The sequence below is a fragment of the Phyllostomus discolor genome, chromosome 13 (genome assembly GCF_004126475.2).
Source record: "Phyllostomus discolor isolate MPI-MPIP mPhyDis1 chromosome 13, mPhyDis1.pri.v3, whole genome shotgun sequence".
In the NCBI taxonomy this organism is placed as follows: Eukaryota; Metazoa; Chordata; class Mammalia; order Chiroptera; family Phyllostomidae; genus Phyllostomus; species Phyllostomus discolor.
Genome location: NC_040915.2, coordinates 42926615 through 42944877, shown reverse-complemented (window position 1 = coordinate 42944877; position 18263 = coordinate 42926615). Strand labels below are relative to the sequence as shown.

General features: G+C 56.6%; 1 non-coding gene across 1 annotated transcript; it reads right to left on the bottom strand.

Annotated features, from left to right (window-relative positions):
* Positions 1 to 16670: 16670 nt before the first annotated feature.
* Positions 16671 to 16775, bottom strand: LOC114510458. Its single transcript, XR_003685641.1, has one exon. It is a non-coding gene; the product is annotated as a U6 spliceosomal RNA (small nuclear RNA).
* Positions 16776 to 18263: the final 1488 nt, after the last annotated feature.

The window sequence follows — 18263 nt, the reverse complement described above, 5'->3', positions numbered from 1 at the left end:
GCACGTCTGGAGCCAGACGACCCAGGTTCAAAGCTCCGTTCCTCCCCGTGCATGATCGATCCCTCACGGGTCTGGCCCTCCAACGCCCCATCGGTCCTGGGGCTGAGAACACCCGCCGCACAGGGTTGTGGTGCCGAGTCAGTGTGTCTGCATCCGCGAAGCCCTCCTACTCCTGTGCCCCGTGAGCCAGACAGGCTGGGAGACCCCAGAGCCGGGGAGGGAGGACTGGGGACAGCGAGGTCTGAGGCCTGGGACGGGACCGGACGGGAGCTCCCGGAGCTGATGGGGCAGCGGGGACGAGCGATCCGCTGGGATCGCCCTGGGCACTCCCCAAAGCACTCATCCTGAGCTCCTGGGCCCGTCTCTCTCATCCCATCCACCCCTGGACTGTTACGACAGGAATAACAATTCTTAAAACAGTTACTATTCGTTGAGCACTGCGTGCCCGCGCCACCCTAGGGGCTTCGGGTGTGAGCTTCAGGGACCCCCAGGCGGCGCGGGCAGCTGTGTGCTGGCGCCCTGCCCCCACTGCACAGGCGGGAAGACCGAGGCCCTGAAGCCGCGGCCACTTCCCCGATGCCCTGAGACCAGGCCCTCGGCAGAGCGGGGAAGCCAGGGAGGGGTGCAGCAGGGGGCTCGGCAGGCAGGCCTTTAAAGGCCCAGCCCTCACGCCGCCGCCCACCACGGAAACACAGATCAAAGCCACGCGAGGCACCGCCTCGCTCCCGTTAGGATGGCTACTGGTAAGAAACGTAGAAAGAAGTATCCATGCGGACGCGGGGCCAATGGAGCCCCAGTGCGTGGCTGGGGGGATGGAAGGTGGTGCCGTTGCTGTGGGAAACAGTAGGGGGCGCTCTCCAAAGGTGACCTCGAGCTCCCCTCGGACCCAGCAGCCCCACTTCTGGGTGTTTATCCCAAAGAACTGAACGCAGGCGCGCAAACAGGCATGTGCACGCCGCGCTCTCAGCGGCACCGCGCGCGCAGCAGCCACGACGTCCATGGGAGAGGGGGGTGAGCGGGTGCACCGACTGTGCCACACACGTGTGTGTGCAAACGCAGTCACAGCCATGGAATACTTTAATGAACACCTTTACAGTAGAAGCCAAATGTCTTCTTTTTGTTTTAAGGTTGTAGAATCAAGGCAAGAATGATTCTTCCTGAAAGTAATTATTTAAAGGGGGGGATGATCCTTCAGGGGTGAATGTCAGGTAGCCCGCTGACAGGGGTGGCTCCGGGAGAGTGAAATTAAAGTTGGACCGGAGCGACCCCCGCCACCACCGGTCGGTCGCCTCCTCTCCCACCGCCTCTGTCCGGACCGCGGCGTGTTTACCTCCCTGCGAGTCTTGGCAATACCAGGCCCCGCGCTATGATTGGCTTAGGGGCAGACATGTGACCCAGCTCCAGTCAATGAGGCGTGGGGGCGGCGAGCTGGGGGACTTCTGCTGGGAAGGGGTTCGAGGAAGAGCTGCTTCCCGCACGTCTTCTGTTGGCCGTGGTCCCAGCTGGACCAGCTAGCTCCCTGGGTTGAAGGTGGCCTTTGTCCCTGCAGGAAGGGCCCGAGCGGAGAGGTGACGGGGGGGGGGGGGGGGGGGGGCTGGGTCCTGAGGATGTCCTTGGCCCCTGAGCCGAAGCCGCCCCCATCCCCGCCCCCCCCCCCCCCCCCAGTGTGGAAATGATGAATGACTTGACTGTTCGCCCCGCGGCGGGCGCTTTGCAGCACTGTGGGCCGGCAGCATCTCCGTGGGCACAGACGGGCGGGCCTCCGGCGGCCAGCCAGCACTGACCGTCAGCCGCTGGGGCGACTCGCTCACCCGTGCACGTGGACGGGCAGTCTTCTCTGTGTCTAGAGAATTCTGGGCACTGGAGGTCCCGAGAGCCGTCGCCTCTGGCGCCAGGGCTTGGTGGCGTGGGGAAAGGAGCACACAGTGACTTCAGATCGTGTGCAGTGCCGAGACAGCAAGGAAGGAGAGTGGCTGGAGAAAGAGCAGGTGACCCCACACTCGGCCGACCCTCAGAGTCCAGAGGGCTGTGCAGCATGCCAGCCTTGGCCCCATCCTCGGAGGTTCTTGGGGTCTGGGGTGCAGGGGCCGGTGTGGTTTTGTAGCTCTGTGATCCTCACGTGCACGCAGAGCTGAGCGCCTCTCCTCTCCGGCTGGGCTCCTCCACGTGCTCCTCGGAGTGGCAGCGGGGCCCCTGGGGCCCTGTGAGGATACAAGCCCTGCATCCGGGGGGTGGGCCTGTTGGCGGGGTGGGGGGAGGGGCTCCCACCCGGTCTGGAGGGTCGTCTGGCTCCTCCTCCCTGAGACGGGCCCCAGGCTATCTCCCATGGCTGCTGAGAGCCCACACCCTGGAGCCCCGTCTGTGCTCATGTGTCACCTGGACCGGAGCAGTCGTCAGTGATGCGCGGGGACGTGTGGGGAGACAGGCCTCCTCTCCCCTTTCCCCTCCCCGGCCCTGCCCCCCACCCCCATCCCAGGAAGGGAGGAAGGCTGTCAGGTGGGAAGGAGTCTATTTCAGCAAGTGTTTACTGGTCCCAAGGTACTTGGCTCCGGCTCCTGAAACAGGATCCCGCGGCACTCCCACGGAGAGGGCCACCAGCCGGTGTCCCTTTGTGATTTACGTAACAGCAGGGCACTCACAGGGCACTCAGCTACTGTGCTGCCCGTCCCTCACTGGGCTCCCCCTCCCCCGTCATCTCATCACCAGGGTTCCTCTCGCCCGATGTTCCCGATCCCGAATCGTTCCCGCCACCCCATCCCATCCGCAGCCCTGCAGCCGGCAGAACAGGGCCCCCTGCAAAGACTCGATCCCGTCCGAAGCCCCCGCACCCGGGAGTGTGACCCGATTCTGAAACAGGGTCTTTGCAGGTGTGACCAGGGGAGGGGAGGCCAGGCTGGAGTGGGCTGGGCCCTACATTCGGTGAGACTGGTGCCCTTCTGAGAGGAGGGGACACACAGAGACACCCAGAGGGGGGGAGGCCACGTGAGGTCGCAGGTGGGGACCGCAGGGGTGCAGCTCCGAGCCTGGGCCGCCTGGGGCCACCCGCAGCCCCGAGAGGCCCCAGGCGGAGCCTGGCCCTGCGACAATTGCTTTCCTGCAGCCGGCCTCCCGGACTCTGAGAACCCAAGCCGCCTGGTTTGCGGTGTTTTGCCACAGCGGCCCCAGAAGAGGAAGCCCGTTTTGGCCGTCCTACTGTAGACCCGTGGTTCTCCTGGGCCACACCTGGGAACTGCCGTGCTGGGCCGAGGCCCCAGGCCACCCGGCTTTACATTTCTGCCCGGTCCCCATGACACGCTGGTGCTGCTGCTCCGGGGACCCCACTTTGGGAACCTCTGAAACGCCCTCGTCGTGCCTTGGAGGACAGTCCCAACCCCCTCGTGGCCTTTCACGGTCACTTCCCGCTCCCGCCCCCATCCCGGCCCCAGCAGCCCCTCCCCGCCTCCGCAGGTCTCCCTGTTCTGGGTGTCCCGTGTGGGAGGAAGCCCAGAGCTCCAACAGAGAAGCAGCCCACGTGCACACCACACCACGAGGCTGCGGTGGGGCCACGGGTTCAGGCTCCTTCCGAGCTGTGCCCCAGGGGCCCACGGGAAACACCAGATCCTTGTGGGGGAAGTTCCTATAACTGAATCGGCCTGCGTGGGGGCAGCCTGATTTCTGGCTTCTTGTTCTGCAGGCGAACAGAGGTCTCTGCTGTAGTCACTTTGGGTTGGGGTTTTTACTGACCTGCCAGCAAAAGCACCCTGACTGACATCACCCCCGCACCTTCACACACACACACACACACACACACACACACACACGCCCCTGTGGCCACGCCTCCTCTAGCCAAGAGCCTTCCCACATGCTGTTCCCTGTACCTGGAAAGACTCCCCTGTGGATTCCTTCTCCTCTTGACCAGTTCCTACTCACCATCGCGTCTCCGTGTAAAAGTCTCATCCCGGGGCTTCTGGAAGGTCCCTCCTCCACTGTGCTGGGGTGTCCCATGGGTGCTCACAAATGACCCCTGCACTGGAGAGAAGAGAGGGTTCTGCTGGGAGGAGGGGGGTGCTGACCGGGCCACCCCCACTCGGACTGCATTCTATGGGGTGGGGCCTCCCGCTGTGCGCCTGCTGGACCCAGAGGGTGCTTTTCCAACGCGCTCTCCGAAACAGGCCACGTCATCAGTTCTCACGATAACAGTGCAGCGAGTGCCTTTCCCCGGTCCTCTGCGGCTGGGCTTGGGGTCAATTTGTAGAGAAACAATTTTATTGCAACCTAATCCTTTTATTTATTTTTAAAAGATTTTACTTATTTATTTTTAGAGAGGGAAGGGAGGGAGAAAGAGAGAGAGAGAGAGAAACATCAATGTACAGTTGCTGGGGGCTGTGGCCTGCAACCCAGGCATGTGCCCTGACTGGGAATCGAACCTGCGATGCTTTCGTTCGCAGCCCGAGCTCAATCCACTGAGCTACGTCAGCCAGGACTCAACCTAGTCCTTTTAAAAGAGCCATTTACACGTTGACCTAGTGCAAAATAGAGAGCTGCAATTTAAATATACAAACTAAGCCAATAAAGCCATTACAAATGATGGGTTTGGAGTCCAGTTTTTATAGTTGCATGAAAGTTTCCTGACGTTCTGTGTTTTCTCAAGATTTTCTAGAATACGAAGGTTTACTCCCACACAAGTGTTTAAAAAGAGGGAAAGGTTTTATCCTTCTACAAAGCAGGATGAGGGCAAAGAGGAAGCTTTTTCATGTAAAGTGCGCGTTAGAAGCCTGCGGATTTTAAGAGCCCCCCTGGGCTTTGACCGTATGTGGGCACCCCATGGTTTCCTCGGAGACTCATGAAAGCGGCCGTCACCTGTTACGGCCACCGAAACCGTAGCCCCGTCTCTGTCCATCTGGGATTGTGATTCTCTTTAAGTGGATTTATTGGGGTGACAGTAGCTAATAAATGATATAGATTTCAAGTTCAAACTCTTCATTTTTGCGAAGCGGATATGTTGCTTATTGCTTTGCTTTGAGCTTCTCCTCACCGTCTGGGAGGCTGGCCGGTTTCCGTAGACTTGGGGCCGGCTGCGTTTTCTCCCGTGAGCGTCTCGCCGGCCACCCCGGCCGCCCCTCCCGCTGCCCGCACTCTGCCCGCGCAGGACGGCGTGCTTGGCCCGGCAGAGCAGCAGCAAATGTGCATTTTTTCCGAATGTATTTTGCTTTTGGTATTTTGTAAAAGGTGAACTTTGATTTTTCTTGTGGCCAGACTTCGTCTTTGACTACGAAGTATTGCGTTATGTTCAGAAAAGCCTCCCAGACTAAGACATTTTTCCCCTTCTCTTCTAGTATTTTGTAGGTGTTTTTTATTTTTCGGTCTCGTCTCTACTTGGAATAAGTCATTTTCAGCTGTGGAATATGAAAGAAACCCAGTTACCCCGACCCAACGCACCTCCAGTGCTTGCCCCACTGCATGACGTGACTGTTTTTCACGGCGCGGCTTCTCCCCATACTTCGGTGTCTTTCTGGGTTTTTCTCCTCTGCCCGTTCCTTCTCTAGGGCCAACCGTATCTTATACACCAACTTTATAATTCATTATAAAGCCAGTCTTCACTCACTTTTCTTTTTCTTAATCCTCATATGAGGACATACTTTTTTTTAAAGATTTTATTCATTTATTTTTTTTAGAGAGGGAAGGGAGGGAGAAAGAGAGAGAGAGAGAAACATCAAGGAGCGGTTGCTGGGGGTCATGGCCTGCAACCCAGGCATGTACCCTGGCTGGGAATTGAACCTGGGACACTTTGGTTCCCAGCCCGTGCTCAATCCACTGAGCTACGCCAGCCAGGGCCTAAGGACATACTTTTTTCGTTGCTTTTTAGAGAGAGAAGAAGGGAGAGAGGGAAACATGGACTGGCTGCCTCCTGCACGCGCCCGGACCGGGGATCAGGCCCACAACCCCACGGTGGCAGGATGAGGCCCCAAGCAGCTGGGACACGCTGGCCAGGACGTCCCTCAGTGTCCTTCAGCTTCAGAATTTTCCTGTCAATGTTCATGTATTCTTTTTTTTTTTCCATGTACTTCATCCGCATTTTCCCAAATTCCCCCAAATTTCCCGTGGGCTATTTCACTGGGGTCTCTTTGGTTCCTGCCTCACTCGAGGGAACCCTGGCATCTGTCCCGAACTGATCTGCCCTCTCTGAGAACAAAGATGGTGCTGTCGCGCCCCCCCACACCTCCCTGTACGCGCAGTCGGACGTCAACACGTCCACGCCGCCCTTCTCCCCGTTCCCTGGGAAGTTGCCGCTACACACTCACCGTTACAGCCTCTGGCGTAAACTGAGACTTCTCCCCTGTTATGTGGAACGTGGAGTGTGTATGGCCAGAGCCGAAGACCGACGGAGTGGGTTTGGGTGGAGACCCCAGAACTCTGCATCACTAACCCACGTTCGTGGCCCATCCCCGCGCCCACGGGGGGCTGAGGACCATTCTCACTCAACCGCTCCTGCCCGGCAGGCACTGGGGTACAAAGGTGAATGCAGGCCCATAACTGTTTTTTCTTGCAGAATTCCTATGTCAGTTAAACACACACACACACACACACACACACACACACACTGTTTGAGGGCATACGGGGATAACTGGCGATGCAAGAACTATGTAGTGTTATCAACCAATGTCACCCCGATAAATTCAATTAGAAACAAAAACAAAAAAAGAATTCTGTTCAAAAACATACACGTTAAAAAGGAGAAGGGTTTAAGTTAAGCTGCTATAACAAAGAAACCCCAAACTATAGTGACTCAAACGAATTATAAATATACTTCCCTTCCCTTTTAAGGGAAATCAGGGTATTTAAAATTTTTACTCTTCTGGACCTAACAATCCGGAGGTGGCTGGTGGCCCAGGACAGACAGACGGCCATTCGGGGACCCAGCCCCTGCTGTCTGGACACTCTGTCACCCCAGCCACCCTCCCAGATCGGACGATCTGGCTCACGACCCCTGTCCACATTCCAGCGCAAAGAATGCAGGACAACCAGCTCCCTTGTCGACACTGCGGCCAGATGCAGGCCCTCCCCTCCCCCTCCACGCTGTGGGCGGGAACCTGGCCTGGAGGCCCGCCCACTCCGCTGAGCCTGGTGACGTCATCCCCAGCGGGGGCGGCCGTGTGCCTGCGGGAGCTGGGGGGAGGGGGGCTCCAAACTAAAGGGAAAAGGGATCCGATAGTCCTCGGGGAGCATTGGAAAGCCCCCCGCACTGCCGCCCCTCGGGCCTCACTCCCGCCCTGGCCGCCGGCCTGCGGACGTGGGCTGGAGACTGAGGAGGCATCTTGGGCGCAGGCAGCCGTTTGGTTCTTGTCCTGTCGCCACCTTCCGCGTTACTTGTAATTTCCGAAAAATAAAGAACAGAAATTGGAGTTTTGCCGCCACAGGTCTGACAAGAGGAACTGAATCAACTCTCTATAGCCCCGCCGGATAGATAGCGACTCAGGCCCAGTCCAGAGCGCACGGTTTCTCCTTTAAGGTCGCCCTTCAGGGCAAGACCAGGCGACCGTGAACCTGAGCGGGCACTTGAGGAGCTTTAGTTTCGCAAGACGCGACAGTTCCGGAGAGCCGGCGGGCAGACCACACGGGCATCTGCCTGACGCCGCTGGCCCGCGCACGCCCGAGTGGCTCAGCGAGCACATCGGGTGTTACGTGTTGTCCACCGCTTTTTCAAAAAGCAGAAAGCGAAACAGAAATGTGGAACCAAATCCTCTTCCCTTTGAATGTGGGTGGCTGTCTCCTTTCCCATGGCCCCCTGCTGCCCCTGCCACTCCCGCCGCCCCGCCCTGCCCCGGGTCTCAGCTGGTTCACCATGCACATTCCGGAGCAAGGGGAGAGGAAGAGAGTGGAGCACAGCCAGGTTCTTTTTTAACAACGTGACCTTGAAGTTGCACCCTGTGGCTGTACTGGCTCCTAAGGCACAGAATGAAACGTCCAGAACAGGTAAGTCCATGGAAGGGACACGGCGTCCACTGGGCTCTGGCAGCACGCTCGCCCTGGGAACCCAGCCGCCTCGAGAGGAAGACTCCCTGCCCACAGGAAGGTGCTGTGCACGGTGTTCTGGTAACAAACCTCGCAGGGACCCAGCCAAAGCTGGCTCCAGAAGCCCCAAGTGGGAGCGGGGACCCCTTCCTGATGCCACCAGCCCCATCTGCCCCCAAACCCATAAATGACCCAAAACCGCCTTGCTGAGCCCCGCCGCCCCCAAACTGTGCGAGGTGACCATCACAGGCTGTGCTGTCATCCACCGTGACGTACGGAATGACTCGATGCAGCAACAGAAAACCAAACACTTGGTTTGTTCCATTTTCACAATCTCACACACACACACACATACACACGTTAGGTAGGCCGAAGGTAGTCAAGGCCCCTTTGCTGCTTTTAAACTCTTTCCAAGATTTACACCAACGCTAGAAACAATTCTAGATCACAGCTGTTTGCCCACGTAACCCAGGGCACTGCCCTCAGAATGTGTTCCCGATGGAGGGCACCTCGAGTGTTCACGCAGCAACAGGGAACAGTAACAACGGCGCCGTGGACCGAGTGTCCAGCCCTCACAGACCTTGTCACAGCGACACATTCACTTCTGCTTGTTTCTTCTTCGTGCTTAATTAAAAAAAAAATTGTGGTGGAATGGAAAACATAAGGAGAGTCACCATCTTAATCAGCTGGGAGTGTGCAGCCCGGAACGTCGGACACACTCGCACGGTTGTGCAACAGGAGTGTTCCGCACCAGCGGCCCTGCGGCAGCGAGCCCGGCCCCCGCCCCCAGGCCTGGTGACCGGCGCCCCCTCTCTGTCCCCGCAAAGCCGGCCACCCTAGACGCCTCACGTAAGCGGGATCGTCCAGGGTATGTGTTTTGGTGACGGGTGTGTTTCTTTTTCCAAACGGAGGTGAAGTGACATAAACCAAACCGTTTGAAACTGAGTCAGCGGCATTCGGTTCCCTCACAATGTTATGCAATCGCCTTTTCTGGTTCCAAAACACATTTTTAAAAAGGTTTGTTTGTTTACTTATTCATTTTTAGACAGAAGGGAAGGGAAACATCAGTGTGTGGTTGCCTCCCGCACGCCCCCTACTGGGGACATGGCCCACACCCCAGGCTGTGCTGTGACTGGGAATCGAACCAGCGACCCTTTGGTTTGGAGGCTGGGACTTAACCCACTGAGCCATGCCAGGCAGAGCCCAAAACATTTTTATCGCCCCAAAATGAAACCCGGTCCCCCTTAAACAGTGACTGCCCATTCGGCTCCCAGCCCCTGGCATCCGCCAATCTGCTCCCTGTCTCCATAGATCTGACAATTCTGGGCACTTCGTAGAGACGGAATTATGCAATACGTGGCCTGTTGTGTGTCTGCTTGTTTTTAAGAAATGACTATTACAGACACACCTGAAGCCTGAGCTACACCCGTACCCGATCCATTCCTTCCTACGCCCGGAAATAACGATTTTTTGAAATAAAGAAGGATGTGTCAGCAAAGTAATGGGACTCGACATTGTCAGAGAACTGTCTACCTGAGATACAAGAAAGTTCTTCCTCTTCATTTCTTCATTATTGCACAAATGTTTATTGAGCGCCTGCTACTGTCCAGGCTTGCTCTAGGCACCAGGCGACGGCGGTGAAAAGCCAGATCCCTGCTTTGGAGGAACTGGGGGCGGGGCGGGGGGAGAGGCAGACAATGAGGAAACACCAGTGGGCAAACAGCAAAAGTGTGAAATATTGATAACACGGGGTGGTGGGGTCAGGACTGACCCGGTGGCCACTTGAGGTGAGGAGGCCGGGCCGGGCCCGCCTGCCAGTCAGCCTGGACCTGGGGGTGTGGGGGGCCTGCGGCTCAAAGAGCGGGCAAAGCCTCGCGGGCGGAGGACACCGCGCACGCACACGTCAGACACCGGGAGGCCGGGACGACCTTGAGATTAGTTAGAGGAACAGCGATGAGATACAGGTGGTGACGAAACAGCGTGAGGGTCACAGGGAAGATGGCAGAGGTCCCAGGAACGCCTCCGAGCAAACATCTCTGACGCAGAGCGGACTGGCGGGGCGGGGGGCAGGGGGCAGTGGGAGACGAGGCGGGAAGGACCGCCGGCCGTGACCTTCAGGGTCCTCGCGGGCTGCCGGGAGGCTGAATCTTATCTGTGTGCTGGGAAGAGGCCTTTGGGGGCTGGATGCAGGGAGGGGCAGGAATCCGGGGAATGTTCTAAAGGAATCCCTGGTGGCTTTGCGGAGCTTCAGATGTGAGCTGAAAGCCTTTTAAAATGAGGTTTGCGCGTCAGAAGCGCCAAGGGAGGAGGAGACAGCCTGGCGGGCGCTCGGCGGGGCACACGCAGAGCCGGGCGCCCGGGGGCGGGGCAGGCCGGCGCCCCAGCAGGTGCGTGCCCACTCCCGACAGCCCCGCTCGCCGCAGTAGGCGCACACACGGCACACGGTCCCGTGTCTGGGGAACAGCCCACGTGCCCACCAGCAGAGGACGGGGTACACAAAACATGGTCCGTCCCCGCGGGGGGCTGTGGCTCGGCCACGGGAAGGGACGAAGCTCTGGCACCTGCCACAGCGTGGCTGAACCCTGAGGACTCGATGCCGGGCGGGAGAGACGCCAGACCTCAAAGGCCCCCGCGGGTCGTGCGGCCCTGTTAGTAGGGGACAGGAATGTCCACAGTGGGTCAGTCCCCAGAGACGGGAGGCAGGCCAGTGGCTGCCGCGGGGTGGGAGACTCGGGGACTGGGGGGTGACCGATGGATGGGCCTGGGGTCTCTCTGGGGCCAGCTCGGACACCGGAAATCTCTGCACCTGCCCCTCCACTTTCCTGTGAACCAAGAACGGCTCTGAAAAATAAAGTCTATTTTTAAAAAAAAACAAAAAAAAAAGGAGGGAAGGGTAAAAGGGAGGAAGGTAGGGGCAGAGGGGAGGAGGGAGGAAGGAGAGGGAGGCGGTCCCTGCTCGCCTCTCCGTGCGGCTCAGCCAGCTCCTCGCGCCCCCTTGTGGCTGGTGAGCTCTTGGGGCAGCCTTGGAGAGAACTGGGGTGCTGAGGCTCTCCTGTGTACAGCTAGCAGATAACATGGGGTTCGCGTCACGGAGTCTCCACTTGGACTGTCTAGCTGTTACCCAGGGTCCTCGTCCCCCTCCCCCGCATGCGCCCTCACGCCCTGGAGCGCGGGGAGAAACCCGTGGGTGGGCCCCCAGCGCAGGGCCCATCCTGCGGACACTGCCAACCCCCCCAGGGGGACTCTCCGGCCGTCTTCTGTTTTCCTCCCACCTCCCACACACCTGCCACGCCTCGCCACCCTGCACGCAATGTTTTAACCACTTTCCAAGCCCACAGCTCCGTGGCGTTAAGCACACCCTTGTCCAACCATCACCACCACCCGCCTCCGGAACTTCCGCACCTCCCCACGCCGAGGCCCTGTCCCCCTTTACACTGACTCCCCCGCCCCGCCCCGCCCTCCCACGTGCTGTCTCCGTGGTTTTGACTCCTCTGCAAACTTCACGTAAGTGGGGTCATGTGGCATCTGTCCTCCGGTGACTGGCTTACTGCACTCAGCATGACATCCCCAAGACCCATCATCCATGGCATCGCCTGGGTCAGAGCTGCCTCTTCCCGGCTGAGTCGCCGCCGGCTGCAGGGACAGACAGACCGCACTTTGTTCAGCCGCCCGTTGTCGATGGGCCGTTTCCTCCTTCGGGCTGCTGGACGGTGCCGCTACGGACGGGGGGTGCCACGCGCGTTTCTCACACGTCAGCTGAGGCCACAGACGGCCCCGCGTGCCCGCCTCTGCACGTGTCCTGGGTTCCAGAGCGAATCGGTGACCCCGCCGCTGACGAGGAGGGCCGGGCGACAGCCCCTCACTCGTCTCGGCAGATGGACGAGCTACACCCGGTCCCCGAGTGTCCCGAGAGACGCGTGGCACTTCTGTCCCCTAAAACAGCGGAACGCTCTCACCACCTGCCACGGCCGTGGGCCCTGCGTGTCTGACGCCGCCTTTCCCTCGCATCCGCCGTAGCTAATCATTAGCAGCGCACAGCTCCACGCAAGTGACGGTCGGGGACGGGATGAGGCAATCAGCACCGGCATCACCCGGAGACGCCCTCCTGGAGGCCAAAGTCCCCCCCGCGTGAGACAGACAGCTCCAGGAGACGTTCTGTCACATGGAAAGTGGTTTTGTCAAACGAAGCCACGCACGAGGCCCCTGTTGTGTTAGGGGAAACTCCGAACAGCCTTTAAAGTGTAACTGCTGCAAGCGGCCCTGTCCCCGGAGCGGAGGAGCGGGGGTGGAGCTGGAGGAGCCCGCGTGCCGGCGAGGGCGCAGGGAGACGGCGCTGCCGGCTCCCGCTGGGCAGAGTGTGAATCTGGGCAACCTTTTTGGACGTGAACTTGGCAAAGCCTGCCGGGACTGACAATGCCTGTGCCCTTTGACCCAGCACGTTCCCTTTGAGAAGTTCATCTTCCAGATGCCCCTGGACACACGGGCAAAGATCTGGGGGCGTAAACCATCTCACCCTGGCCAGGTAGCTCAGTTGGTTAGAGCATCATCCCGATACACCAGGGCGGTGGGTTCGATCCCCGGTCAGGGCACATAAAAGAAGGAACCAATGAATAATAAGTGGAACAAGAAATTGATGTTTTTCCTCTCTTTCCCTTCCTCTCTCTCTCTCTCGAAAATCCATTTTAAAAACCTTATGAATGGTTGATTACTGGAATTCAGTGTTTTTGGGCCTCGGCCGGCTGCTGTCACTGAATCCAGAGAACAGAGCTGCAGAGGACGGGGGACAACTGCACCCCTGAGATGACTCCAGGGCTCCCCCACCTCCTGGTATTCACGTCGTCCCCTCCCCAGTGAGCAGGATTGGCCAGCGCCACCAGTAGGATATTGTGGGACTGGGGGTGTGTGACCCCCGAGGCCAGCCCCTGGAAGACACTGCGCCTCCCACCCTGTGCTTGCTCTGTCACTCGGGCTGCACGAGGCGGCTGTCGCGCCGGGAGGTCGCTGAAGCAGCCCCGTGGGAAGGACAGGACCATCGCGTCGGCTAGGTGGGGGCGCCATCTCGGCCAGCCCTCGTCAAGCCTGCAGACCCGAACCAGAAGCGCCGGCTAGACCACGCCCCAGTCCCCGACGACGCTCGGGCTCCCTGGGGCTCCGCGGCTCCGCGGGGGCGGTCTGTTACACGGTGTTACGTAATGCCGAGCCGGGCACTTACCGGCAACGGTCAGTGGGCACGGAGGTGTCAGAGGCAGGTGGCCGCTCCCGGCCTGTCCTCCGTCCTTCCAGAGCCTCGGCGCCCACTCGATTCGGGCACGGAGGTCTCGGCATCCCCAGGAGAAGGTCCCGGCTGGGCTCGGTCGGTGGTCACCGGCCCGTTCTCCGTGCAGGCACATGGCTAAGGAACAACCGTGTGCTTCACGCCTGGAACCCCGAGGAAAGCTGTTACTTTGAAACTCTCACTGTTTCCCCGATTCACTATTTCCTCACACCTGGCCCCACGGCGAGTGGGCTCTGACTCCGAATCTGGGAGTCGTAGCCCAAAATGCTCCCACGGGCCCAAAGGAGGGTGTCAGGCCAGGGCCAGAGGAAACGAGTCCTGCGGGCCGGCGGTGGGGGGACCAGCCCTGCAGCCTTAATGGTCACAGCGCGCAATCGTGACTTCTTCTCCACTTTGCAATTTCCTCTGTCCCCTGTACGTCCGCAGGGGGCACCAGCAGCCCCGAGAAGCCGACAGCGGTCACTGGAAGATTCTCTTGGGGCCGTGAGCTGGCTGCGTGACACGTGACTATCAGCACAGAGTTGTGGAAGGCGTAAGTCACACGAAATACAGAAACACACTACTGTCACACGGGCTTCCAAGGAAATGCTGGCCCTTCCCCGCGGGCCCCACGCCCCGCCCCTCCCCCCAGCTCCCTCCTGCCCACATTAGAGCTGGTCACTCCGCTCACAGGGTCTATCCTGCACTCCTAGAGTTAGGGTTTTCAACACATTTTAAGATTCATTTGAGGTTTTTCTTTAAAAAAACTTTCTTTTTAGAGGGAAGAAAAGGGAGGGAGTTGAGAGAGAGAGAGAAACACTGATGTGTGGTTGCCTCTCACACCCCCCCCACTGGGGACCTGGCCCACAACCCAGGCACGTGCCCTGACTGGGAACTGAACCCACGACCTTTGGTTCGCAGCCCACACTCAACCTACTGAGCTACACCAGAGGGCTCGTTTGAGGGGTTCTAAGTATGCTCTGTTTTAGCATAACCATCTCTGAGAAAGAGACAAATGTGTCCTAATCATCGTTTCCTGTTGAAACTTGTGTTACGACCAACAGAGGGGCGAGGGAAGTAATAGGGAAAAGTTTTAAAAATATTTTAAATAGATTCTGCAGTTTCGCCAACAATGAAATGAACACACAGGTGGCCCAGTTTCGGCCCACAAGGGCGAGCTGGCTGAGGGCGCTTCTGGGAGAGAGTTTCTGGCTCCGACCGAGGGTCACAGGAAAGAGGTGTTCCCCTTCCTCCCTCTGCACATTTCTGGGCCCACACAATGTCCGGAAGTGCCCAGTCGCCGACACCCTGAGGGGAAAGGACCACCCAGCGGAGGCCAGAGCCCGTGCGCCCTCTGTGTCCTGATACAAAGGCAGTGCACGTCCCCCGGAGTTGGGCCAGTGGGCTGAATTTCCTGTTCCTCCGAGCAGCCTGGTGGGGCAGGGGCTCCACAGAGCTTTGACCAGATGGATGCCTGCCTTTGCTACAAATAAGATCACAAGGGGTAACCGGTATAACTTACTATTTTTAAAAATATACTTGAACTCACTCTTCTTCAGTATAATTCTTTGGTACTGGTTTGGTTAAAAACGATTTCACCTGTTTAGTGACAGTGACAGTTTGAGACAGTGGCTCCCAGCCCTGGCTGGGGAGCACTGAAAAATGCCCCAACGCCTGGGCCCCTGCAGACCAGCCACGGAACCCCCCCCCCAAAGCCCTGCAGCCCCACGGGCCCAGGCTGGTCCCTCCCCGTTTCTCAAACACGCCCAGCTCTTTGCCAGTCCCGGGGCTCCTGCACCCCCTCTGCCGCCCCCGCCCCCACCGTCTGGCAAGGCTGCATCTGCTCGGTTCTCCTGCCCATCTGATGGCAGCAGGGTCCCGACCCCCTCTCACTCATCTGACAGTCTCTGCTGCTGTAATTGTTGTTTATCGCCACACAAAGGGACAGAGCGTGGGGCCGTGAACACACAATACAATATACAGATGAATTATAGAACTGTACCCCTGAAAGCTATATAATTGTATTGCCCAATATCACCCCAATGAATTCAAATAGGTAATAATTTTAAAAATAACCAAAAAAAAAAAAAAAAAGGAACAGAGCTATCCCATTTGAATACAGAGCTTCCGTAAAATAGCAAGGGCTGTGCGATTTCAGGGAAGACAGATAATTTCCAGGAAGCACAGTCAAGGGAGGTTTTGTGGACTCTCTGAATTAGGTCTTGACATTGGGTGGAATCTGATTTGCTGAGGTGGCGTGGCGGTACTTGAGGAAGCAGAAGCAACGTGAGTGAGGGATGGACGTGCGAAACGTGCGAGAACACCCGGGAAAAGAGAGCAGCCGGCAGACGAGGGCGGCAGGGAGGGGGCCTCACCAGAGGGTTAGATCCGATGGGAGAAGGTAAGAAAGAGAGGGTCTGTGTTGAGTGACAGCTCCATTACATGTCAGGGAGTAACTCCAGCTGGGGTGGGAACAGAGGTGGCTACAGACCTGGGGGAAAGGGAGGAAGTAAATCGCATCTCACCGGTGAGTACACAAGCCTAAGGAAAGATACGTAAAAACATAAATTACCTGGTCAATAACCACCACCACTTGGGGGCGCTGCAGGCTTCCCGACCACACCCGGCCGTCCCAGCTCCTCCCTCTTCTGGCAGAAGAGAACTCTGCAGCCTCAAATGCCAGCCTTTCATCCACAGGCGCTTGCCGCTGTGAACAATACACTTCTTTGAAAGCCCTATTTATAACTTGGTGAGGACTTTGTTGTACTTTCAGGGAAGACGTAAAAAGGAACACTAAATCTACAAGGCACACATTTTTTTCTGGTACATTCAAGGCTCACACAGTTGCATATACACAAATGAATCCTCACCTGACATGAAACCAAACTCGGGGGTTTGCAGGCTTACCGGCCAATCAGTAAAGCCCACCGAGTCTAGCATCTCCCCAGACGGAGGGTTCCTTGATGGCGGGAACTTGCCGTCAACCACTCTCACTGGAACTCCGGACATACTAGGATTTGTTGGGGAGTGTCGTCAATGTCCACTAGGGGTTGTGTTGCCCTGGTGTCTTTTTGTTGTTGAGAAAATTACATAAAAGGCATTTTTCCTTTATTTAAAATGAAAGGATGTTAGAACTGTCAAAGGTATAGAAGACACAAAGTGAAAAAAGCAAGGTGCAGGATGCTACCTTCTGCGTGAGGGAGAATTCACCGTCGTCTGCACACGCACAGAGGAACTGCCAAGTGCACACGGGGTGGGTGGGAGACAGGGTGGAAGTCTTTTCCCTAGACGCTCTTTAAGCCTTTTCCGTGTCTGAAGCGCATGAACGTACTGCCTATGAAAAGAATTAAAAGACAGGGAACAATGGCAAATATAGTAGTCACGAATTAGGTTACAAAAATAAGTTCTAACGCTTTTTTTCTGAAAAAGTATGTAATGCTTCACAAATTTGCACGTTGTCCTTGCTCAGAAGCCACACTAGTTCTCTGTACCGTTCCCACTTTAATAAACGTGCTACCGGAGGGAGCATTAAGGTGGATGACTTTTAATCTTGCCCAGCAACCTTATTAGGTATGTGTCTCGTATTTAAACTATCCTTTTAAAATAAGGATGTGTACCTGGCAGCAGCAAACACCTGGAAATGAATGCAGGCATACACATTAAATCATACCACACCCACACAGTGGAATGCTAGCAAGAGTATTAAGGCAGAATGTGTATAAGGGATCCATGGACAAAGCCAAAGGGGAAGGACTGAGTGGGAGGTGGCGGTGGGAGGTAAAGTGGTGACAGGAAAACAGAGATGACTGTGCCTGAACAATAAGAGAAAAAAAAAAAAAGCTGATGGAAACAGGCTCAAATCCTTGTAATGTCTTATATGGCTGCAGACTTTGGTGACGTGTAACGTGTAAAGCAAGCTTTTATTGTGCATACATGTATGCATATAATATGGCAGATGTATTTCAAAGTCCCCCAAACTGCAATTTTAATTAAAAGTTGTCATCAAGCCCTGGCTGGCGTAGCTCAGTGGATTGAGCGTGGGCTGGGAACCAAAGTGTCCCAGGTTCAATTCCCAGCAAGGGTACATTCCTGGGTTGCAGGCCAGAACCCCCAGCAACCGCACATTGATGTTTCTCTCTCTCTCTACTCCCTCCTTTCCCTCTCTAAAAATAAATAAATAAAATAAAATAAATAAAATCTTTAAAAAAAAAAAAAAAAGGAAAAAAAAAGTTGTCATCACCCTGGAGTTGGGTGGAGCACTGGGCCAATACACCGAGGATGTAGTTTGATCCCAGATCAGGGTACATCCAAGAATCAACCAATGAATATACAAGTGGAACAAGTCAATGTTCCTCCCTCCCCAAAACCAATTAAAAAAGAAAGTTATCACAGGGAAGTAAAAATGGGTCATTAGGAATTTATGTGGGTTATCTTTTATTAAACACACAACGTATGTACACACTATAACCTGACAGAAGTTTATGCTTTTTTCCTGGGAATAAGCTCCTATGGAACTTTCTACATCTTCTGGAGGAGAAGGAAGAGAAACAGACTGCTTGCCTCTCAGGCTGCTGGGCCTGCAACCCAGGTATGTGTTCTGACCAGCAATCAAACCAGCACCTGTTTGCCCTGGTTTTCTATGTGCTTGTAGTTATTTGTGACTATCAACTTTCACAGTTGACAGCAGCATGACAGTTCAAGCAGCCAAAGGTCCAGTGACTCTTTGGAGCTCCTCCACCGCTGCAACACCCAGGCTTTGACTAATTCTCTGGTGCGCCCATTCCAGGATCCTTCCGGCTCTGGGCAATGCTGGCAGGCTCTCCATTTGCCTCCATCTCGTCTCAAGACACGAGGTGTGATGAGATGACCTAGCCCCACATTGTCAACTAACTACTGAACTTACAGTTGAACGTTGATGGACTCATCACTTGAGAAATCTGCAGTAATTCTGGTCCTCCAGCGGTCAATCTGCTGACTTCAAATATTTTAAGACTAGTGCAAACAGTTTTCCTCTACA